The sequence below is a fragment of the Ovis aries genome, chromosome 22, assembly GCF_016772045.2.
Source record: "Ovis aries strain OAR_USU_Benz2616 breed Rambouillet chromosome 22, ARS-UI_Ramb_v3.0, whole genome shotgun sequence".
Lineage (NCBI taxonomy): Eukaryota > Metazoa > Chordata > Mammalia > Artiodactyla > Bovidae > Ovis > Ovis aries.
In genome coordinates this window covers 10,963,649-10,989,111 of record NC_056075.1, presented here as the reverse complement: position 1 = coordinate 10,989,111, position 25,463 = coordinate 10,963,649, and the positions used below count along the sequence as shown (strand labels likewise).

Genomic DNA, 25,463 nt, shown 5'->3' with positions numbered 1-25,463 from the left:
GGAGAAGGGGACAACAGAGGAGGAGATGGTTGGATGCCATCACTGGCTCAATGGACATAAGTTTGGGTGGACTCCAGGAGTTGGTGATGGAGAGGGAGGCCTGGCATGCTGTGGTTCCTGGGGTCACAAAGAGTCAGACACGACTGAGTAACTGAACTGAACCCATGCAAATGATAAAAATGTAAAATTTAACTTAATGCTGTCTTACCTTCTCCCCAGGCAGCACTGCTATGAAGTTGGCTGTTTGGAGAGGGAGAGGAAGGCATCATCCTTTCTCCTTTTTTGGACTAGTGTTTCTTTTCTCCCAGCTTATTGTAAAACAAAAAAGACTGAGCTCTTCTAGGGCTTAGTTCAGTCATTGAGGAGATTAGGAGACGAAGGCACAATCTTACTTGGTATGTATGCTCTTTATCCAGGGGATGGTTTTATTTTAATTTAATTTTATTTTTGCTTGTCCCTCTAGGCACAAGCACGAGGCATGAGGTGCTTCCCTGGAAGCTTGTGACCACCTCAGTTCTTGGCTCTCTGGTGGTTATAGACCCTTGCTGTGCATGAGAGAACCACTTCCCTTCCTAGAGACCCTCTTGGGCAGGACTGTGAGGGCTTCCCAGGTGGTCCTAGGGATAAAGAACCCACCTGCCAATGCAGGAGATGAAAGGGATGCTAGTTCAATCCCTGAGTCGGGAAGATCCCCTAGAGGAGGGCATGACTACCCATTCCAGTATTTTTGCCTGGAGAATCTCATGGACGGAGGAGCCTGGAGGGCTTGCAAAGAGTCCATGGGCTTGCAAAGAGTCAGACAGGGCTAAATGACTCAGCAAGCATAGATAATGGCTCCAGGCAGCTTTTTCCACAGCAAAGTCTGTCAGGACCTGTGAGAAACTTTCCTGGATCCCTGGAGTCCTCCTGAAGAAGGGAACGTGCAGTTACTATTGCCGGAAGGGGGCAACCCTCCTCTGTGCCAGGGTCAGAGTCATTTTCCAGCTTCTCCTCTGGTTGCCTGGGCCTGGAATCTGATCCCCCTCCACTGTGCTTTCAAACGCAGAGTCCCAACTAGGCCCTGGATTCCTTGACACCCTCGTTTTTCTAAGCTTGAGATAGGGGTTGAGCCATCCCCCATAAAGAAATTGTCTCTTAAAAAAAAAAAATCCTTTTCATTTTTTGAATCTGCAACATGGCTTGTGGGATCTTAGTTCCCCAACCAGGTATTGAACTGGGGCCACAGCAGTGAAAGCTCTGAGTCCTAACCATTGTACCGTCAGGGAATTCCCCAAAAGCCTCTTTTTTAATCTTCACTCTCCCAGCCTTTTTGTGTTTTCAAAGCTGAGTGAGGAACCCAAGAGATGTGAAATGAGGTTTTTTGGTGTAAATTCTGAAGATGGTCATCTGGCTCATCACAATATAATTTCACATTAATCTTATCTCATTACCTCAATTGAAACTTTGAGGTATAGTAAAAATAACATTTTATAGTAAATAAAAAATCATAGTTATAGTCTCTAGCTACTGGCAAGGCATCCTGCAAACCCTTGGGATTTCCTGAGTGATTGGAGTGTATTTTGTTACACTTAGTTGTCATTGTTTAGTTGCTAAATTGTGTCTGACTCTTTGCGACCCTGTGGACTGTAGTCCAAGGCTCCTGTATCCTTCAGATTTCCCAGGCAAGAATACTGGAGGATGAGTTCCATTTCCTTCTCCAAGGGATCTTCCTGACCCAGGGATTGAACCAGCATCTCCTGCACTGGCAGGCTGATTCTTTACCACTGAGCCACCAGGGAAGCTCTTTTAAGCACACCTGAGTTTATGCTAATGAGATAATTTAGGGTAGTGGGGCGGGGGGGGGGGGGTGGGGGTGGGGGGGGGGGGGGGGGGGGGGGGGGGGGTGGCTTGATAGCCTCAGGGTGGCGCTGGTCTCCAGAAATACTCAGTGATTAGAGGATTTGAACTTTCAGCCCTACTCACTGATCTCCTGGGAGAGGAAGGAAGTGGGGCTGGAGATGGAGTTCTATAAAAGCCCTTGAACTAGAGATTCCGAGAGCTTCTAGATCGGTGAACTTGGCATCCACTTGCTGGGAGGGTGGCACACTCCACAGACAGAAGCTTCCAACTCAGGACCCTTTCGGACCTCGCCCCGTGTATCTTTCTATCTGGCTGCTCCTCTATATCTTTTATGATAAATCAGTAAAAGTAAGTAGTGTTTTCTTGACTTCTGTGAGCCATTCTAGCAAATTTTAGAACCTGAAAAGGGGGTGGTCACCCAGAAATCTAGTTGATCAGCCACAGGTACAGGTGCCCCAGGGCCTGAGACTAGCATGGGGCAGTCTGGTAGGCTGAGCCCTGGAATTTGTGAAATTCAAGCCCATCACTCTTTGATCTATTTCTTTGCTATTGAAGAAACTCCCTACTTTTTAATTCCTTTTCACATGAAGACTCTTCATATCTTGAGACACTTTAGTCATCTGACTCTTCTGAGATTGAAATATATACTATTTGCAAATTATCAGAATTATATGCAGCATTATGGATGCTGATGTTTGATACAAGCAGGATTATATTTTTCAGTTTATTGTACTTTCTCCTTGATGATGACCAGCAATTATACTGACTTTTATGATCATAAAAGGACACTGGACTGATATCTTTAGGGGTAAGTTAACAATAACTTTTATACCTTTTTTCAGCATATTTGAAATAACAGACCTTATTAAATATTCACAGGTATAAATACATGTAGTAAAATATTGACTCAAAAATATAGTGTGAAATATATATCCAAATGATATTATCCTCTTAAAAGTAGCCTTAGGGAATTTTAAGGTCAAGCTATCATTGTTCATGATATTTTAGAACTTTCATTTTTTGAAGCTACTTAAAACTTTTAATTTATTCTTTGAATATCCTCAATAATGTCTGGTCTTCAAGAAGGTGAATATAACTTTTGGAAACATCAAAAGTCATTGGAAACCAAATCTGATTTGCATTATTGATGATCAAATTAGGCAGTACTGTTGGGGTCAAAATACTTTGTCTACAAAATGGTGAGCATAAATTCCTTATTTAAATGACCTGGATTTGAAAACAATACAAAGAGTAATTTCAAAGGATTCTTCAGAATATAATGCCATTATAAAAATACTCAAGATTTTTTAGAGATGAGTATTTAAAAGTAAGAAGTACAATCACCCTTTCTTTACTCTTAAGACTCCTTTCAAAAAAAAAAGACTCCTTTCAAGAGGCCATACATTAGCTTGTGCCAGTAGGGGTGTAAGTTGGCAAAGTGACTTCCCGGTCACTTTGCTGATATATCAGTTCCCATTTCTGACTTGTCACGTCAAAGCTTCTACTTATCCTAATATTGTGCAGACTAAGTTCAACCAGATCTTGATATCTCTGGGTATAGTTTGTATCTTAGTTCACCACGAGCTCTCAGCACGCTGGTCATTCTTCCTCTGAACTTCCTTCATTTTTAAAATTTTATTTTTATATTGTGGCACGCGGAGTCTCATTGTGTCCTGCAGGCGCTTTTGTTGTGGCACAGACTTCCTGGTTGTGGCACGCGGGCTCTCTAGCTGTGTCGGGTGGGCTTCAGAGCGTGCGGGCTCAGTGGTTGGCAGCGCACGGGCTTAGTTGCTCTGCGGCATGTGTGATCTTAATTCTCCACCCAGGGATTGAACCTGTATCTCCTGCATTGCAAGGTGGACTCTCAACCACTGGGCCACCAGCGAAGTCCCTCTGCTTCCTTTTCATGAGGTAGGTAGTTCTTTGAAAACCCCCCAAACTGCTCAGAGAAGGAGTATCTTTAGATTTCTGAGGCATCCTTTGGTGGGACTATCACTGTTGGTTTATCACTGCTGCTGTCTCGGTCATAGGCATTGCAGTGACCCAACTGATGAAAGCCAGCTTGTTTTCAAAGTCTCACTGAACCCCTCCCATCACCTGCCAGTTTGGAAGGGATGGGTTTGGCTCCTAAGCCATTATTAGCACTTTTTATAGGCACAGTATTAATTCAGAAAGGACAGTGAAATTCTGCCGTATAAAATTGTGGTACCATGATGCCAAGCTGCACTGATGCTAAAGTGCAGGTATCCAGACACCATACTTTAAAAAGAATTTAATTATTTGGCCTCACCAGGTATTAGTTGCAGCATGTGGAATATTTAACTGTGGCATGTGGGATCTAGTTCCCTACCATCGATTGAACCTGGGGCTCCTGCCTTGGGAGCAGGGAGTCTTAGCCTCTGGACCACCAGGGAGGTCCCTCAGATCCCTTTCTGAATGACTATAATTAATGTCTGTGACTCTCCTAGCACAGTGGTTGGTCCACAGATAAGTGCTCAAAAAGTAGTGTCTGCTGTTGTGATGATGATGTTCACCTATGGAATTAAAATGTTGATTTGTCTTTTTTTGCTACACCATCCTGGGCATTTCCTTTAAACACCCAGTGCATCAGCCGGATGTTATTTCCTCTTAGAGGAGACTTGTTGCCTTTCCCCAGGATGGCTGTGCTCACTCAGAGGAATCTGACCCTTTGTACCAATCCCACTGAGCCCAGGCCTCCTTCCCAGCCAGCTGTCAAAAGGTTCCTGGTGGCCGTCCACCCCCCCTTGAAGCACACTGCCTGTTGGCAGTGAAGGGGTATGCATTTCATTCCACAGTTGCGCGTTTCATCCTGAGTGTCTTTTGACCTGCAGGGGTCGATTCAGTACCAGGAAGCCACACACATCTCTTCTGGAACATTGTGTATCCACTGTTTTTAGATCTAAGACCTTTGACCTGCTGACTACAAAAGCAGCTTTTCCTCGGGGAATCACATTATTCCTGTTAGAAAGCAGGGAGGAAAAAGAGAAACAAAGCCTTGTCGAGGCCTCCGCTTTAATAACATTCATTTCCTTTTCTCTTTTTGTTCCTAAACTTATTTCTGTTCCAAGTCAGCGTCACGTAATTGACATGTATATTTCCCTCTTTTGTTTGTTTTTTCTTCCCCAGAAAGATTTAATGATGCTTTTGTGAATCCTGTCTCTTTCCTTGACTGAGGTGAAGGGAAGCCCATTTCCCAGTCTTTCTGGACTTTTGCTTTTTTATTAAAAGAAAAAAAAGTGAGTCATATGGGGCTTTTACGTACTACCTCAGTCCCTCCTCAGTGCCAGGCAGTGAGAATGCTGCATCTTCCCTACAGTATAGAAAGGGAAATCAAGGAACTTATTGATTAAAAACTTTCGGCTGATTGCCACAAATGCTAGAGATTTCTGCCTCTGCTTTAGTTTTTTTTCACATATTGGGGGAAATCCTGCTTGTTGCTTTTTCTTTTCTTTTCTTTTAACTGATAGGGCAATGTTTTTACTGAGTAAAGATGGCTTGCCAAGAAAGTATACATTCCCAAACACATTGATATTTTTTTTTCTTTTATCCATTCAAAGGATGAATTAGGCCTAGGAGAGTCACTGATATACAAGCCTGTATTATGCTATGTGCTAAGTCACTTCATTCGTGTCCGACTTCTTGAGACCCCATGGACCTGAGACCCCAAGGAGCCTGACGGGCTCCTCTGTCCATGGGATTCTCCAGGCAAGAATGCTGGAGTCGGTTGCCATTTCCTCTGGGAAGCCCAAGCCTGTATTGTATGTTTTTATTTGTTGTTTTAGTCGCTAGGTCGTGTCTGACTCTTGCGATCCTGTACTGTAGCCCGCCAGGCTCCTCTGTCCATGCGATTCTCCAGGCAAGAATACTGGAAATGGGTTGCTATTTCCTTCTCCAATTATAGTTGTATAGTCTGATGCTTCACTCAAAGCTGTTTCCACTTAATTTCTTTAATTTCCCCAGGATGCACCTGCTGACCTAGTGCGCCCACTCTCCTTGCTACATGAAAACACACAATGCTTGATGCTGCTTCTGTGCTTTGACATATTTTTCCTCTCCATTGTTTTGTTCTTCATTTCCCCCGCTGTGTTTCTCCACCTGCCTTCCAAAACTCTGTGCCTTTCCATATACTATGTCTTCCGCCTGAAGCACTCTTTCCACCATCCTGAGTTGCTCTCTCCCAAACCTGTCTCTAGTGTCTTTGGTTGCAGGAAACATCAACTCATCAAACTGGTATAAGGTAAAGGGGAACTTTTATGGAATGATAAACGGACAGGAGGAACATGGACCATAAAGAAGCTCAGGCGAATTTAGGGCTGGAAGAGCTATACAGCTTTCTGAGCAGCTGGAATCAGGGCCTGAGGAGCCACAGGAACTAAAGCAAATAACTCCTCTATCTCACCCTCTCCTTGTTCTACATGGTTGCTTACTCTGAGTTTAAACCAGAGTTTTCAACCTTGTCATAATTGACATTTTGAGCCAGATAATACCTTTTTTTGTTGTTGTTGTTGCAGAGCTGTCCTGTGCACTGTAGGGTTAAAGCAGCCTCTTTAACTTTTGTCTACCAGATGCTGAAAAAAGTACTCTGACTATGATGGCAGAATGTGTCTCTAGACGTTGCCAAATGGTCCCTGAGGGATCATATTGTCCCTGGTTGAGAACCATTGGTCTACCTGGAACTGCTACCTTCCTCTCCTGGTTCTTAGCTCCTCTGGGTATATACATGGCAGAGTATGGCTCTCCAGCCTAACTCAGCACCTTCCAGCTCCAGCCTGACTCAATCACTTCATTTTCCCCTTGGAGAAGAAGTGAAGTGGCTCATTCTTGTCAGACTCTTTGCGACCCCATGGACTGTAGCCTGCCAGGCTCCTCTGTCCATGGGATTTTCCAGGCAAGAATGCATTGCCTGTTCAAAAGATGTAGAATTGCTTCAGCCTTTGATTGGCTCTTTGGGGTCAGGTGTGGACTCCTGGTTTGGTGAGCTAGGCCAAGGGTTCAGATCATATAGCATTGACATGGCTGCAGGCCCCCTTCCCCAGGGCCTGCTCTTGGATCATTCTGAATGATGGAGCTGAATTCCCTTGAAGCTGAGTTGGACAAAACTTCTAAAATATTTTATTAAAACGTTCAGTTCAGTTCAGTTCAGTCGCTCAGTCATGTCCGACTCTTTGCGACCCCATGAATCGCAGCACGCCAGGCCTCCCTCTCCATCACCATCTCCCGGAGTTCACTCAGACTCACGTCCATCGAGTTCGTGACGCCATCCAGCCATCTCATCCTGGGTCGTCCCCTTCTCCTCCTGCCCCCAATCCCTCCCAGCATCAGAGCCTTTTCCAATGAGTCAGCTCTTCGCATGAGGTGGCCAAAGTACTGGAGCTTCAGCTTTAGCATCATTCCTTCCAAAGAAATCCCAGGGTTGATCTCCTTCAGAATAGACTGTTTGGATCTCTTTGCAGTCCAAGGGACTCTCAAGAGTCTTCTCCAACACCACAGTTCAAAACCATCAATTCTTCAGTGCTCAGCCTTGTTCACAGTCCAACTCTCACATCCATACATGACCATAGGAAAAACCATAGCCTTGACTAGACGGACCTTAGTCGGCAAAGCAATGTCTCTGCTTTTGAATATACTACCTAGGTTGGTCATAACTTTTCTTCCAAGGAGTAAGCGTCTTTTAATTTCATGGCTGCAGTCACAATCTGCAGTGATTTTGGAGCCCCCAAAAAATAAAGTCTGACCCTGTTTCCACTGTTTCCCCCATCTATTTCCCTTGAAGTGATGGGACCAGATGCCATGATCTTCGTTTTCTGAATGTTGAGCTTTAAGCCAACTTTTTCACTCTCCTCTTTCACTTTCATCAAGAGGCTTTTTAGTTCCTCTTCATTTTCTGCCATAAAGGTGGTGTCATCTGCATATCCGAGGTTATTGATATTTCTCCCGGCAATCTTGATTCCAGCTTGTGTTTCTTCCAGTCCAGCGTTTCTCATGATGTACTCTGCATATAAGTTAAATAAGCAGGGTGACAATATACAGCACATTACCTTTTTAAAAATTTTATTTTATATTGGATTTACAGTGTTACATTAGTTTCAGATGTATAGCAAAGTGATTCAGTTATACATATATAGATTTTCAGATTCTTTTCTCATTTAGGTTATTACAGAATATTGACTAGAGTTCACTGTGCTAGAGGTAGGTCCCTGTTGATTATCTGTTTCATATACAGTAGTGTGTTTTTGTTAACCCCAAACTCCTGATTTATCCCTTCTTATACCATTTCCCTATGGTAATTATAAGTTTGTTTTTGACGTCTGTTTTATAAACAAGTTTTTTTTTAATCCTTTTTTAGATTCCACATATAAGTGATATGATATTTGTTTTTCTCTGTCTGACTTACTTAGTGTGATAATCTCTAGGTCCATCCATGTTACTACAAATGGCATTTTTCATTCTTTTCTTCATCAACTGAGTAGTAGTTCTTAAACATGGAGCATTAAACATGCCTGAACAGAAATGAAACGTATGTAATTTGTGGAGATGGTGCAGTGCAGTGGTTAAGACCACAGTCCTCGAGGCCAAACTGTTTGGGTTCACTTTCAGTGTGCCACATGCTGGCTGATGCTTGGACAGACTGATCTCTCTCTGCTTCAGTTTCCTCATCTAGAGAATGGCAGTAGTAATAATAATAACAACAACAACAATAATAGTTAATACTAGTATATCACTTCCCACGTGTGCCAGGCACTATTCTAAGTGTGTTAATTGAATTAACTGAATTGTCACAACTATGAGTTGAAACCTCTAAGACTATCCCACTCAGAAAGGTAAATAAAAACTAGGAGTGTTTAGATCTAGCAACAAAATGAGTACACTGTTAATGTATGGAAAATTTTTAGTTTTCACAGCTTTTTGGAATTGTATGCTTATATATCCATCCCATTTTATAGAAGAGGAATCAAGTTCAGAGAGACTTAGTAGTTTAATCACAGTTACCTGGGTGTTCTTTGGAAGGAATGATGCTAAAGCTGAAACTCCAGTACTTTGGCCACCTCATGCAAAGAGTTGACTCATTGGAAAAGACTCTGATGCTGGAAGCGACTGGGGGCAGGAGGAGAAGGGGACGATGGGGGATGAGATGGCTGGATGGCATCACCGACTTGATGGACGTGAGTTTGGGTGAACTCTGGGAGTCGGTGATGGACAGGGAGGCCTGGCGTGCTGCAATTCATGGGGTCGCAGGGAGTTGGACACGACTGAGCAACTGAACTGAACTGAACAGAGCTAAGAGCGCAGAGGACAAGATTTGGATTCAGGCAATTTGATGATCAAGGACTGTCTCTTGAGCCCGGTGTTATAATACTTTATATATCAGAGGCTGTTGTGAGTATTAAATGCGTTAACATGTAAAGAAACACTAAGATCAGGTATGGCATATACTGCATGTTATTTAAGCATTAATTATTATTGTGATTTTTCTTCGCTCCTAGGGGTCATTGAGTTTATTCTTACAGTGGTTAACAGTGCAGTGGTGCGTTCAGGGTCCACGAATCAGTGCTTCCCAACCTCTCTCATGGATCCAGACCTCAAAAATCATGATGTTCTCAGCCACATGTGGGTAAACCATGAGACTGTTTCTGGCCTGGGCCCTTCCCAGTCCAAGGTTCTGCCCAGCTGAGGGATCCTATTATGGACTGAATGTTTGTACCCCCCTCACATTCACATATGGAAGCGCTAACCCCCATTTGGAGATGGGACTTCTAAGTAAATAATTAAGGCTAAATGAAGTCATAAAGGTGGGGCCCTTTCTAATAGGATTAGTGTCCTTATAGGAAGAGACACCAGAGAGCTCCTCCCACATTCCTCTATTTCTGGCCAAACATCCCCCTTACCCCTACCTGCCAAGGATAGCCATGTGAGAACACAGCAAGAAGGCAGCCATCAACGGGCCAGGAAGAAAGCTCTCACCAGAAGCCAGATTTATCAGAACCTTGCTTATGAGCTTCTAGCCATCAGAACAATGAGAAATATATAAATGTCTGTTGTTTAAGCCAGTCAGTGGTATTATGTTATATTTTGTTATACCAGCCTAAGTTGACTAATACAGATCCATATCCCACCCGTTCAGCAGTTGGTAAGCTCTGAATGAAGACACGCTGATGTATTTTTCTCTACACAAAATGACTCCAAGCTGTTGAATTTTCTTCTCTTTTCTTTCTCTTTTTACTTGGTTGATTCTATTGCCGTTAGACTCTTAACAATGATTCTGTGCTTGGCTACAGATTTGTCTGTACATCTTTTCCCTCACACTGTGCTTACAGCTTATCATAGGTAGGCTTGACACCCGTAAAATCTACCTTGTTAGCAGTAAAAATTACCCTGGACTTTGGAATGTAGACCTCAGCCATTCATCAGCCTTTTTTGCTTTGTTCTTAATTGACTGCTTTCTTGAGAAACAAGAAACCAAATAAATTAAGTTTGTATTATTTGACTTTCTCTTCTAAGGGAAGAGTAAGGATTTAAGACATGAATGGTTAATTACAGACAAAACTGTAATTTTCAGTCTTTATAGGTGATTAATTTTTTTTTTAGAAATTAAAATATTTATTTTCTATTCTCATCCTAAGATCCTAAAACTCTTTTGGTATAAATCAAGCATTTATTTATTTTTATCCTGAAAATATTAAGGAGCTCATTCTTCTCCTAACCCCCAGCAAGGACAGTTTTGTCATTTTCAGCATGCTCTCAAGAAGTCTGTCAAGGAAAAGGGAGTGACATCCCCGTGTGAGCCTAAAATGCCACAAAAGGAACACTGTATTCTCATTTTGTCCAGTTACAGTTGCCCTAAAGTGGACTTTTTCATTCCTTGCTATTTACTCATCAAATACTGCATCACTCTGTAAGAGGAAAGCAGTTTTGAAAATTATAATGAAAGAGCGTGCTGGAATAAATTTATTTTAACACACACACAACATACATTCACTTCTTTGGGAAAAAAAAAAACTAAACTAAAATTGAACTTGGTCAACTGAATTATTTCCTTTAGACAGCCTTAAAATATGATCATAAATTTTCTCTTTCCACAGATAGATGTCTTATTTTCGGTCTGTTGGGAAGAAAAGAAGTGAAGGGTAACTTCTAATGCACGTTTATGTACTGGTCCCCAAGTAAAAAGCCCTTTTAAGTATTCCAGAGAATACGATCTTGACAAGTTTAAATGAAGAGGGCAAACACAACCATGATAAAGATATGAAATGTCAAATGTAAAATCTGTCAAAATGTGAAAAAGAATATATGAATCGATGTTGAATGCAAAAAAAAAAAAGCAGTAGGAATATGCTTAGTTACAATGTGTAAAAGTGGTTTTATTACTTTTTATAAGAAGGGTATAAGAATATTCCAAGAAGTTCAGAAAATATAGGAAGAAATCATTCATAATCTTACTTTCCTCACACAGCGATTTCCTTTTTCTCTACATTCCTTTCTCTTGTCCTTCTGCATGTACATTTCATGTTCTGATTAAGAGTAGCCCAACATGGGCATTTTCGGGTGCTGCTACAGTCCTCATAACCGTCCTTTGTAAAGGCTTTATAATAATCCATGGATGGGACTTGCTGTCTTTGTACTACTTAGGAAAAGTCATTAAGAAGGGAAGAGAACATGGACGTATTTGTTATTTGATATATAGATATTTGCCTGCAAAGAATTTCAGTTTGCAATTCAAAAGAAAGAACCAACTAAATATTGCAGAGAAGTGAAAATTAGTTTAAATGTTCAAAGAGCATAGTATTTCTTGAATTTACTGTTTTCCCCATCATTTCTCTTTGCCACTCTCCCTCATTCAATTATTTACCTTCTTTGTCTTGTCCCAATAATGTAAGGGAAAACTGACATAGATAAAATCTCTGAGTCTCTCCTTGACTTTTTTCCTTCGGCTAAATGACAAGAAATACGGGTGCTTTCAGCTATGATAAAGATTGTCGTTATTTAGACGCTAAGTCTTGTCTGCCTCTTTTGCAAGACGGTGCTCCTCTGTCCATGGGATTTCTCAGAGAAGAGTACTAGAGTGGGTTGCCATTTCATTTTCCAGGGAATCTTCCTGATCCAGGGATTGAAACCGTGTCTCCTGCATTGCAGGTGGGTTCTTCACTGCTGAGCTATTAGGGAAGCCCATGATAAAGATATTTATTTATTAATACTTTGCTAACTATGTCATTATTTGAAATCATAACTGCTATAAGTTTAACTTCAGTTCAGTTCAGTCGCTCAGTCGTGTCCGACTCTGCGACCCCATGAATCACAGCACACCAGGCCTCCCTGTCCATCACCAACTCCTGGAGTTCACTCAGACTCACATCCATTGAGTCGGTAATGCCATCCAGCCATCTCATCCTCTGTCGTCCCCTTCTCCTCCTGCCCCCAATCGCTCCCAGCATCAAAGTCTTTTCCAGTGAGTCAACTCTTCGCATGAGGTGGCCAAAGTACTGGAGTTTCAGCTTTAGCATCATTCCTTCCAAAGAAATCCCAGGGTTGATCTCCTTCAGAATGGACTGGTTGGATCTCTTTGCAGTCCAAGGGACTCTCAAGAGTCTTCTCCAACACCATAGTTCAAAAGCATCAATTCTTTGGCACTCAGCCTCTTGAGAGTCCCTTGGACTGCAAGGAGATCCAACCAGTCCATTCTAAAGGAGATCAGTCCTGGGTGTTCTTTGGAAGGAATGATGCTAAAGCTGAAACTCCAGTACTTTGGCCACCTCATACGAACAGTTGACTCATTGGAAAAGACTTCGATGCTGGGAGGGATTGAGGGCAGGAGGAGAAGGGGACGACAGAGGATGAGATGGCTGGATGGCATCACTGACTCAATGGATGTGAGTCTGAGTGAACTCCAGGAGATGGTGATGGACAGGGAGGCCTGGCGTGCTGCGATTCATGGGGTCGCGAAGAGTCGGACACGACTGAGCAACTGAACTGAACTGAACAGTCTTCTTCACAGTCCAACTCTCACATCCATACATGACCACTGGAAAACCAGAGCCTTGACTAGATGGGCCTTAGTCAGCAAAGTAATGTCTCTGCTTTTGAATATGCTATCTAGGTTGGTCATAACTTTCCTTCCAAGGAGTTAAGTGTCTTTTAATTGCATGGCTGCAGTCATCATCTGCAGTGATTTTGGAGCCCAAAAAAATAAAGTCTGACACTGTTTCCACTGTTTCTGCATCTATTTCCCATGAAGTGATGGGACCGGATGCCGTAATCTTCATTTTCTGAATGTTGAGCTTTAAGCCAACTTTTTCACTCTCCTCTTTCACTTTCATCAAGAAGCTTTTTAGTTCTTCTTCACTTTCATTTTTTGAGTGTCTACTATATAGCTGTATAATTGCTTTGCTTTTTTTTTTTTTGCTTCACTTTTTAATTAGGAAAATCATTGAAAGGTACAAATGAAGATGAAAAATGTGTCAGCTGGTATAATAGGGAAGGAGATTAATATATGTTATTATGTGAATATTTTAATAGTTGTCAGGTACTTTAACATATATTTTGCCCTTTAATCCTCATTAAGGCCCTAATAAAGAGGAGCTGTTAACTCCAAGGTACAGAGCAGGAGACAGACTCAGGAAGTTAAATCAAATGTCAAGTACATACAGCTATTAATTGTCAGCACTGGGATTCAAAACCAGACAAGTCTGACCCCAGGCCAAGTGCACTGGTCTGTGTGTTCAGCATTCATATTTGTAGCAATCTAAAAGGCCTCAAAGAGCAGTGGTATAGCTGAGGGACGGGGAAACCTCTGGAACTCTTTGGAGAGGAGTATCCTGTCAGAGGAATGTGAGTTTCTTTTTTATTTTTAAGACTTTTTTCCCCTGAGCTGTGTTGTGTTACTATTTACAGCTGCACCATGGCCTAAGGGCCTCTTGTAAGCCTCCACAGAGAAATGTGCATTCAAAACAGCTTTCACACCGGGCCTCAGGATCCATGTGAATGCCTCTCGATGGAGTCTTTGGAGAGGAAATGGTGATAGATTTTCTTTTGCAGTTTATAAAGTTCTACTTGATGTCGCTGTTATTGTCCACACTATCTTGATATGAAATATTATGATAACCAAAGAATATTGAAATGTTAAATTCCTGTCCCTTTCCTAAGACTCACAGAGGCGGTCTGTTACATCAACAATCATGGTAATAAGAAGGTTGTTGTTCAGTCACACAGTCCTGTCTGATTCTTTGTGACCCCTTGAACTGCAGCACGCCAGGCTTCCCTGTTCTTCACTATCTCCTGGAATTTGCTCAAACTCATGTCCATTGAGTCGGTGATGCCATCCAACCATCTCATCCTCTGTCACCTGCTTCTTTTCCTGCCCTCAATCTTTCCCTGCATCAGGGTCTTTTCCAATGAGTTGACTCTTCCCATCAGGTGGCCAGAGTATTGACTGGTTCTTGTTTCTACCTCTAAATTGGTTTTGAACTTGTGAGGAGACCAGTGGCTTATTGATCTTTTCGACCCCAATTCCTACCTCACAGAGTTGTTGAGAAAATGAAATGAGGTAATCCATATTATATCACAAAGCGTAGGACCTGCCTATAGTATGTATTCAAATAAATGTTAATTATTCTTTCCTAAAATGCTGCCTTGTGTGCTGATAATTGGGGAGAGAGGCTCAGGACTACTAGCCAAGAAGGACTGCAACGCTCTAGCCACATAAAAGATGGGGCTACCCTGTCACTGACCCTGGCAGCTCTCGAACAGCCACAAGCCTCGTTTGATGGGCGTCTGCCCCGGATTCATGCATAGAGTGAAAGCTGAGAAGAATCAGCACTCTCTGCTTGCAGGCAGATCCCATGTCGAAAAAGAAAACAAAGCTGAGCATGTACCTCTGTTTCTCCCACACCCAAGAATCAGATAACCAGCTCCTTCTCCTGTGGAGAAAAGTAGGTGAGAAGGTAGAGAAAGGCTGGAGAGGCTAGTTGTGCTGGAGTCTCTGCCCCTTGGAATCAGTGGAGAGGAGGTCTTTGTCCCCAGCGGTAGGGGACTATGCCTAGCTCCGCCCTGCAGATGAGGGAACTGAGGCCTTGAAGCATAACATAAGAGTCATAATTAATAAGTGCAGGGAAGTCTTAATTCTAAGTGGCGGAGTCAGGATTAGTCAGGCCAGCCAAGACTGGCTCTTTCTTTGTCCAGATATAAAGTCATGGGAAACTAAGAGGGAGGGCAGATCTGAGCCGGCTACCCGCAGAAATGGTATGAGTTTCACTCACTTGTTCTGAGAGATGGGGAGGAGTCAAAAGCCTCAGAGTGTTCTAACGCACCTAGTCGGGAAATGGTAACAGCATGAAAATAAAATGTGTTTCCCGGAAAGACTAGCCAGTACTTTATAGACATGGCTTATAGACATACCTTATAGAGTCTGAGGTACCCTGTAGGCTGTTGGAAATTTGAGTCTGTAACTTGGTAGGAAGATTAGCAGCAGAGATGCAGAGTTGCCCTTATAAAGGCGATTGCGAGCTGAAACTAAGGGAGCGTTTCAATAGGAGCTGCAGAGGAGTTGGGTTGTGCAGTTGAGTTATATATTTGAAATACACCAAAAGGTTTGAGTCAGTAACCTTGAGTAGCTTAATATAATTTTAAGGCATTGTTTGGCTCAGGACTTGACCTCGTTTTTAGCCATAGCCCTGTGCACTACAGGGCAAGCTTTTAGGTTACCCTGGTGTGCAGGACAGTTTCCATGTGCACCTCCAAGTTCACTGACCATCCACTTCCACTCAGTTCTCTGCCCTGGGAGGCTGACATGTAGGGGCCACATCAGTTGGATTCCTGTTGTATTCAGCCACTGATGGGACTTGGAAGTCAGGTGGAGTATGAGGTTGGTGTATTTATTTCCTTGGTTTTTTTTCACTGTCAGATGCTTACGAACTGGCTACTTTCCTTTACCCAGTGACTCTACAGAAGGTTCCAGTAACTTCTCTCTTCCTTTGCCTCTCTGGCCTAGAGGTGGTAATGGTACCGGTCCCTGAGGACTCTGCTGACCTTTGACAGATCTTATGAACTCTTGCCCACACCTTTATAAATAGTGCTTTTGTTGACTCTCCCCAGCTTTTCAGTTCCTACTGGGACCTTGAATAAATAATATATCTAGTAAACCAGAGGAATTGATGTTCTTCAAGGCACTAAGCTTACCCTTAATAAACAGAGAGAGGCTTCTAATCTTGGGGGTGGGGGTGTCCTCAGACTCAGGAGGAGACAACAGGATCAGTACAAGGTGTCCAAATCCATACGTACATGGCAGCATCCTGTCAATGGACAGAAGAATGTCTTACACAGTTAACACAATTTTTCATGTTTGTGTCTGAGTCATCAAATAAAATGTATTTGAAAATATGAAATTCATTTTAATTGTTGCCTTTACATATTTTATGAATCAACAGATAACTTATTCTAAAAACACAACTATTGCCTTACTTGACTAAGGAAATACTTTGCAATGTATATAGGGACCTCACACACAAAAAAGTTGGGAATTACTTCCAACCTTTTTTTGTTTTAATCAGACTTTTCCATGGGGCCAAAGCCAGAAGGAAGTGAGAGGAACGGGTTCAGTCCTAACTATTTCAATCAAGACAGAGACAAAGACAATCACCTACATGTTGAAGAAACTTTTCTAAAAACTTTGCTAACTTGTTCATTTCCAGGAAGAAATTCAGATTCTGGGTCTTGCGCTAAGGAGCACCCCACATTCTCAGCTTGGCAACACCTTGTCCTTTGTGTGACCCGTCATGGCTCCAGCAGCGAGCAGAGTCTACAGAGTGCAAAAATAAACATCTCTAAGGGCCTGTGGAATTTGATGGCCTGTGCAGTGTGGGCCAGACAGTGGGCCGAGTGCCAGGCCTGGTAGGTGAGCCTCTCAGCAGCCCATGTTCGTTTTTAGTCACTCTGCAAAAGCAAGGGGAGACGGCCAGCCTGGCAGTGAAGTTCTGTTTCCAGGTTTGGCCCTGCCCCGCCGTGTTCTCAGTGACATCTCTGTACTTCGGGCTCTGTAACCCAGATACTGGGAAGGCTGATTAATCTAGTTTGACAGATTAATCTGGCTAAAAAGAACAAAACAATTTTTTTAAAAAAAGAGCGAAACAAGAATGGGTCATTGCCCCTATTCCTCAAGCTCCCACGCAGAACTCTAGAACTGGGGGAGGGGGGGTCTTCTTACTGTTTATTGAATCCTGTTCTCTCTCAGGGACCATGCTGGCCCCTGAAGCATTGAGGCCCTCTGGTCTCAGGGAGCTCACAGTCTGAGTGCAGACCTGAGTTCTGCCTGCACTCTCTCTCTCTCTCTCTCTCTTTTTTTTTTCCTGTTTTTTTTTAATTGGAGGATAAGTGCTTTACAATATTGTGTTGGCCTCTGCCATACATCAGCATGAATCAGCCACAGGCATCCATGCATCGCTTCCCTTCTGAACCCCTCTCCCACCCCATCCCACCCCTCTAGGTTGTCACAAAGCACTGTGTTGAACTCCCAGTATCACGCAGCAAATTCCCACTTGCTATCTCTTTTGTATTTTTAATCTTTTTTTTTTTTTTTTCGGCTGCTCCACGCAGCTTGTGTGATCTTAGTTTCCCAACCAGGGATTGAACCCATGCCCCATGCAATGGAAGCACTAAGTCCTAACCACTGGACCACCGGAGAAGTCCCTGCCTGCATTCTCTTTTCAACACTGGTTCTCTGTAACACTCTGTGACTTGAGGGGTTAACTTCCAGCCAACTGAAATATTTCACTCGGCTCCCCTCCCATGTCAGCAACATGGCGGGAGCAGTGATTACAGGGTGAGAAAAGTGTGGTAGAAGCAGGCAGCGCTGTTCTGCAGTAAAAGTTTCTCTGTCAACTATCAAAACGACTCTGTGAAATGCATCTCAAGCTCCACGTTTTTTTCTCCGTAACAAGAAGCTTCTGATAGACCATAATCTGATTTAATAATTCTGTATGCTGTGAAGAGTATAAAATTAGAATTAAAGAGTTCTGCAGGGTCACTGAGTTAGACACAAAAATTTCTTCCTTGAACCGCACAGATATTGAGCACCAGTAGACATGGTGCTAAGTGCTGGAATATTAACAACACGTTATATTTTTTATGAAAGAGGGCTAGCTACAGCTCAGGCCTATCACTGCTTTTACTTGTATTTCCAAATAGGAGAGAAAAGAACTACTTTTGTAGAAAATGGTTACTAGGGGCAAGCTCTTGGTTATGCATTGCACTGTCAGCAAACTATTGGACTCTGGAGTAAGCATTTTTCTGATGTTACCTAGAATCAGCGACTCTGGCTTAGGGACTGACAGGGTGAGAAAGAAGCTTGCTTTCTACTTTCTGCCTCTTATGAATCACAAATTGTACCTTTTTCTCTTTTTCTGTAGTCCAAATACTGTATAAATCACTCTGCTGCTTATTCTACGTCTTATGTAAGATATTCCTATCTTCAGAGTCTTAAAAGACAGTGTGGAAACATCGGCAGCTTCATTATCTAAGGTCAGTGTTTCAGTTTAGTGCCCAAAGGTCCTGACAGACATTCAAAAATTTCTGGTTGAACTCAGTAAATATTTACTCTCCTGTTACCAGGATCTATGTGAGGACTAAGCAGAGAGAAGCAGAAAGGAAAAGCAAAATACAAAAAAAAAGTAAAGCACTTTACTTTAGTCTTTAGTCTTTCTGCACTTAAGAATAATATATATTTTTTCACAGCGTATGTGTAATTCATAAATAAACATAAATAAATCATAAGTAAATAAATTAATTAATAACATTTATTTATAAATATAAATACATAAATAAATCCATATGCATTAGGAGATATCCCTAAGACCCAGAGAGTCCATGTGGAAAAAAAAACAAGTTGAGACCTTGAGGCAGCGACTACACAAACCTGAGCAGAGTAGAGAAGGGGTTTCATTAATTCCCCTCCCACTTTCAGTCATTTTTGGGGTTTGAGTTTGCCGTGAATAAAAGTCTGCAAGGATCAGCTCTAATGCTTTGCTCCATTGCGATAAAGGCTGTGCAGCAAAGTGCTGGAATTCCCTCACATCAGACCTGGAAGATGGCCATTTAATGCACATCCCCTAGGCCTGAGTATTCAATGGGGCCTTGAGTCTTGGAGTGGAGTGGAACCAGACATTCAGTCCTTGGTTAGAGGGTGTAATAAAAATGTCCAGGGACTAGGAGAGAGGTCTCTTTTTACCAAGAAGATATTTCACTGTGCATGCATGCTAAGTGGCTTCAGTCATATCTGACTCTGTGTAACGCTGTAGACTTAGCCCACCAGGCTCCTCTGTCCATGGGATTCTCCAGAAAAGAATACTGGAGTGGGTTGCCATGCCCTCCTTCAGGGATATTCCCAGCCCAGGGATCGAACCTGCATCGCTTATGTCTCCTGCATTGGCGGGCAGGTTCTTTACCACCTGCACCACCTGGGAAAACCCATATTTCAGTGTTCAGCTCGGTTCAGTTGCTCAGTTGTGTCTGATTCTTTGTGACACCATGGACTGCAGCACACCAGGCCGCCCTGTCCATCACCAACTCCTGGAGTTTGCTCAACTCCTGTCCATTGAGTTGGTGATAGCGTCCAACCATCTCATCCTCTGTCATCCCCTTTTCGTCCGGCCCTCAATCTTTCCCAGCATCAGGGTCTTTTCCAATGAGTCAACTCTTTGCTTTAGGTGGCCAAAGTATTGGAGTTTCAGCTTCAGCATCAGTCCTTCCAATGAATATTCAGGGCTGATTTTCTTTAGGTTGGACTGGTTTGATCTTGCAGTCCAAGGGACTCTCAAGAGTCTTCTCCAATACCACAGTTTAAAGGCATCAATTCTTTGGCATTCAGCTTTCCTTATAGTCAAACTCTTACATCCATACATGACTACTGAAAAAATTATAGCTTTGACTAGACACACCTTTGTTGGCAAAGTAATGTCTCTGCTTTTTAATATGCTGTCTAGATTGGTCATAACTTTTCTTCCAAGGAGCAAGCATCTTTTAATTTCATGGCTTCACTCATCATCTGCAGTGATTTTGGAGCCCAAGAAAATAAAGTCTGTCACTGTTTCCATTGTTTCCCCATCTGTTTGCCATGAAGTGATGGGACCAGATGCTATGATCTTAGTTTTTTGAATGTTTTTGAGTTTTAAGCCAGATTTTTCACTCTCCTCTTTCACTTTCATTAAGAGGCTCTTTAGTTCTTCACTTTCTGCCATACATATTTCATACATATTTCACCACAATATTTAGCAAACATATGCCAGGCACTGTCCTAGGTGCTGGAGACCCAAGATTGACCATAACCGTGCTAGCTTCCACCAGCAGGTAGCTTGGAGGCCAAGTGGAGAGCAGCAGGATCCAGAGATTAAGACCACAAGCTTTGGACTCAGGCTAAGGCTGAATCTTGGATTGTTAGAGCATTTTTTATCTGTAAAATGGAAATTATAATATCTCCTTCACAGGGCTGGGATAAAGCTAAAATGAGATAACTACGTGTAATAGTGAATTCAGAGCTTGGTGAATTAAGTGCCCCAAACGGTACCTGTTGTTGCTCTTATACTGTGTGGCTTACTCTCTGGTGCTGGCCTCAGAGACTTGAACTCTAAGTACTGGCTGGTTCCTCTGTGACTAGACTGTTTTGCTCTGGGTGTGTGTCCTTTAGAAAGAAGCTGGTTGTGATGAATATTCTTCATTTTCTAGTGGCAGTGGTTGATTTTCTTGCTTGATGTCTGAAGATTAGACCTTTCTGATGAAGATGAACTGCTTTTCCTGTTTCTTTCCATTGAATTACCATTTTAAAACTAGTGACTGTTATTTATGCTTTCAATTTATTTCTGATGACTTGCTGGGGTTCTCTCTGGTGAAGGAAAAACTTATTCATTTATTAGACACTGATGAGCTCTTACTGTGCATCAGACTGTGTGTGTGTGTGTGTGTGTGTGTGTGTGTGTGTGTGTGTGTGTGTGTGTGTTGGAGTTAGAAGATGGTGGAGAAAGTTTGGGGGAGAAAAGCAAGGACGACTTAAGGTAGCTTCTGTTCTGTGGATTAAACAGTCCAGTGGTAGAGAGAGACATTGAATAGATAACAACACTGCATTTGATAAGGGCCGGAAGGGTGTGTGCAGAGAGCTCCAAGAGTCTGGGGAAGGGAGATAACTATTTTGAAGAGTGGGGGTGGGGTGCAGCAGTTGTAGCAGAATGATAGATAAGTCTGGTGACAAAGTGGAGGAAGAAATTTGAAGGGAAGGAAGAGAGCATGTAAGAAAATACTAAAGCTTGAGTATTTAGTGGGTTGCAAGGAACTTATAGAATCATAAGAGAGGTGGGAGAGGGATGCAGGACTGGGAGTGAGGCTGTTTGACTAAGTTCATGGTCATATAGCTGGGCTGAAGATGGGACCAGACAGTCCTCAGCCAACATGCCGTCGTTGAGGACATTGAGTTTTTTTCTTGTTTCTACAGAGACCGGAGTGAGTATCTAGGTAAGGAACTTCAAATGGGACACCCTAAGGGCTGCAATCTACTATTAAACAATACTTTCCCACTGTAGAAGCAATCATAGAGTTCATTTGGAAATCTTCTGTAGTGAGCTGTGGTGGGGTTGAGATTTGCTTCTATAATGACACAGATGTAAAAGGAATAACAACTTCTTTGTGGCTCAGCTGGTAAAGAATCCGCCTGCAATGCCGGAGACCTGGGCTCGATCCCTGGGTTGGGAAGATCCCCCGGAGAAGGGAAAGGCTATCCACTCCAGTATTACGGCCAGGAGAATTCCATGGACTGTATGGGGTTGCAAAGATTCGGACACGACTGAGCAACTTTCACTCACTTTCGCATTTGTTGCTATTAAAAAATAAAATTTCATCACAAGCCTCTATCAAAGTGAGAGTGATGAGTCCATTTTGCTTTTTATATCCTGTGTAAACTCCCCCAGTTATGAAGGTTTTTCTCTTATGTTTTCCTCTAGATTTTTTTTTGTTGTTGTTCATGTTTCAGTTCAGTTCAGTTCAGTTCTGTCGCTCAGTCGTGTCCGACTCTTTGTGACCCCATGAATCGCAGCACGCCAGGCCTCCCTGTCCATCACCAACTCCCGGAGTTCACTCAGACTCACATCCATCGAGTCGGTGATGCCATCTAGCCATCTCATCCTCGGTCGTCCCCTTCTTCTCCTGCCCCCAATCCCTCCCAGCATCAGAGTCTTTTCGAATGAGTCAACTCTTCGCATGAGGTGGCCAAAGTACTGGAGTTTCAGTTTTAGCATCAGTCCTTCCAAAGAAATCCCAGGGTTGATCTCCTTCAGAATGGACTGGTTGGATCTCCTTGCAGTCCAAGGGATTCTCAAGAGTCTTCTCCAACACCACAGTTCAAAAGCATCAATTCTTCAGTGCCCAGCTTTCTTTACAGTCCAACTCTCACATCCATACATGACCACTGGAAAACCATAGTCTTGACTAGATGGACCTTTGTTGGCAAAGTAATGTCTCTGCTTTTCAGTATACTACCTAGGTTGGTCATAACTTTCCTTCCAAGGAGTAAGCATCTTTTAATTTCATGGCTGCAGTCACCATCTGCAGTGATTTTGGAGCCCAAAAACATAAAGTTTGACACTGTTTCCACTGTTTCCCCATCTATTTCCCATGAAGTGATGGGACCAGATGCCGTGATCTTCGTTTTCTGAATGTTGAGCTTTAAGCCAACTTTTTCACTCTCCTCTTTCACTTTCATCAAGAGGCTTTTTAGTTCCTCTTCACTTTCTGCCATAAGGGTGGTGTCATCTGCATCTGAGGTTATCGATATTTCTCCTGGCAATCTTGATTCCAGGTTGTGCTTCTTCCAGCCCAGCGTTTCTCATGATGTACTCTGCATATAAGCATTCATGTTTAGATATGTTATTTTGAATTAGGTTTTATACATGATGTGAGGTAAGACTAGAGAGTAATTTTCTTCCCATATGAATTAACACGTGGCCTTATTTCTAGACTCTCTATTCTGTTCCACTGATCTAATATGCCAATATCATTCTTGATTACTTTGGTTTTAGAGCAAGTCTTTGAAATTAGTTAGAGTGTAATTCTTCAACTTTTTTTCTATTTTTGAGAGTTATTTCATATTTTTTAGGTTCTTTGCATTTCCATATGAGTTTTAGAATCAGCTTGTCAGCTTGAAATAAGGCTGCTGATTGGAATTTCACTGAAACAATCAACTTGTGTAGATATGACATCTTCTCCGTCTTCCTTGGAATGAATTTGCTCACTCACACTCTCTCTCTTGGGCCTTTGTAAGTTTCTCTTAGCTTTGTTTTATAGTTTTTAATGAGCAAATGAGGGACTTTGCTGGTGGTTCAGTGGTTAAGACTCAGCATTCCCAATGCAGGGGACCTGGGTTTAATCCCTGATCAGGGAACTAGTTGTCTGAGGAGGCCTTAGAAATAGCTGAGAAGACAAGCGAAAAACAAAGGAGAAAGGGAAAGATATACCCAATTGAATGCAGAGTTCCAGAGAATATCATGGAGAGATAAGAAAGCCTTCCTAAGTGAACAATGCAAAGAAATAAAGAGGAAAACAATAAAATGGGAAAGACTAGAAATCTCTTTAAGAAAATTGGAGATACCAAGGGAGCATTTCATGCAAAGATGAACACAATAAAGGACAGAAACAGCAAGGACCTAACAGAAGCAGAAGAGATTATGAAGATATGGCAAAAATGCACAGAAGAACTATACAAAAAAGGTCTTAATGACCCAGAAAACCACAATGGTGTAGTCACTCACCTAGAGCCAGACATCCTGGAGTATGAAGTCAAGTGGGCCTTAGGAAGCATTACTACAAACAAAGCTAAAGGAGGTGATGGAATTCCAGCTGAGCTATTTCAAATCCTAAAAGATGGTGCTGTGAAAGTGCTGCACTCCATATGCCAGCAACTTTGGAAAACTCAGCAGTGGCCATAGGACTGAAATTTTCATTCCAATCCCAAAAAAGGGCAATGCCAAAGAATGTTCAAACTACCCACACAATTGCACTTATCTCACACACTAGCAAAGTAAGGCTCAAAGTTCTCCAAGCCAGGCTTCAACAGTATGTGAACAGAGAAATGCCAGATGTACAAGCTGGATTTAGAGAAGGCAGAGGAACCAGAGATCAAATTGCCAACACCAGTTTGATCATAGAAAAAGCAAAGGAATTAAAAAAAAAATCTATTTCTGCTTCACTGACTACACTAAAGCCTTTGACTGTGTGGATCACAACAAACTATGGGAAATGGGAATACCAGACTACCTTACCTGTCTCCTGAGAAACCTGTGTGCAAGTCAAGAAGCAACAGTTAAGAACCAGATATGGAACAACAGACTGGTTCCAAATTGGGAAAGGAGTACATCAAGACTGTATATTGTCACCCTGCTTATTTAACTTATATGCAGAGTACATCATGTGAAATGCTAGACTGGACGACTCATAAGCTGGAATCAAGATTGCTGGAGGAAATATCAACTATCTCAGATATGCAGATGATATGACTCTAAAGGCAGAAAGCGAAGAGGAACTGAAGAGCCCCTTGATGAGGGTGAAAGTGAAAACACTGGCTTAAAATGAAACATTTAAGAAACTGAGATCATAGCATCCTGTCCCATCACTTCATGGCAAATAGGGAAAAAGTGGAAACAGGGACAGATTTTCTTTTCTTGGGCTCCAAGAATCACTGTGGACCGTGACTGCAGCCATGAAATTAAAAGATGCTCCTTGGAAGAAAAGCTATGACAAACCTAAACAGTGTATTAAAAAGCAGAGATCCATCCAAAAAAGGTCCATCTAGTCAAAGTTATAGCCTTCCCAGTAGTCATGTGAGAATTTGACCATAAAGAAGCCTGAGCACTGAAGAACTGATGCTTTTGAACTGTGGTGTTGGAGGAGACTTTCGAGCATCCCTTGGACTGCAAGGAGATCCAACCAGTCAATTCTAAAGGAAATCTGTCCTGAATATTCATTGGAAGGAGTGATGCTGAAACTGAAGCTTCAGTACTTTGACCACCTGTTATAAAGAGCTCACCTTTTGGAAAAGACCCTGATGCTAGGAAAGATTGAGGGCAAGAGGAGAAGGGAGGGGACGGAAGAAGAGATGGTTAGATAGCATCACTGACTCAATGGGCATGAGTTTGAACGAACTCTGGGAGATAGTGATGGACAGAGAAGCCTGGCTTGCTGCAGTTCATGGTGTTGCAAAGAGTCAGACATGATTTGGCGACTGTACAGTAACAACAGCAATGAGCAAATCATGCATTTGTTAAAATTATTCCTAGGCATCTCATGGCTTTTGATGAAATATAATGTAAGGCAATACTTTAAAATTCCAATTTCTAATTGTTCACTCTAAAATTGTGTACAAGCCCCCATGTCCTTGAAGCAAAATACTGACTCAAGATTTAATGATTGGTACATGGACTTTCCTGGTGGCTCAGACGGTAAATAACGTCTGCCTACAACACGGGAGACCCGGGTTCAGTCCCTGGGTTGGAGAAGGAAATGGTAACCCACTCCAGTACTCTTGCCTAGAAAATGCCATGGACCGAGAAGCCTGGTAGGCTACAGGCCATGAGGTCGCAAAG

At 42.5% G+C, this 25,463-nt stretch overlaps 1 protein-coding gene across 37 annotated transcripts in view; it reads left to right on the top strand.

The window, feature by feature from the left end:
- The window catches only part of SLC16A12 (solute carrier family 16 member 12), a 102,788-nt gene that overhangs the window by 43,123 nt on the left and 34,202 nt on the right, over positions 1-25,463 (top strand). The window contains exons 4-7 of one of the 37 annotated variants that reach the window (XM_060404983.1): positions 220-395; positions 1,953-2,187; positions 2,563-2,647; positions 3,666-3,750. The exons of 24 other annotated variants lie outside the window; for them this stretch is intronic. The gene's annotated coding sequence lies outside the window, so the exon portion shown is untranslated. Of the gene's footprint in view, positions 1-219; positions 396-1,952; positions 2,188-2,562; positions 3,751-16,546; positions 16,741-18,254; positions 18,367-25,463 lie in introns of those variants that run through there. 12 more of the 37 variants (XM_060404984.1, XM_060404975.1, XM_060404960.1 and 9 more) reach the window with 12 other exon arrangements.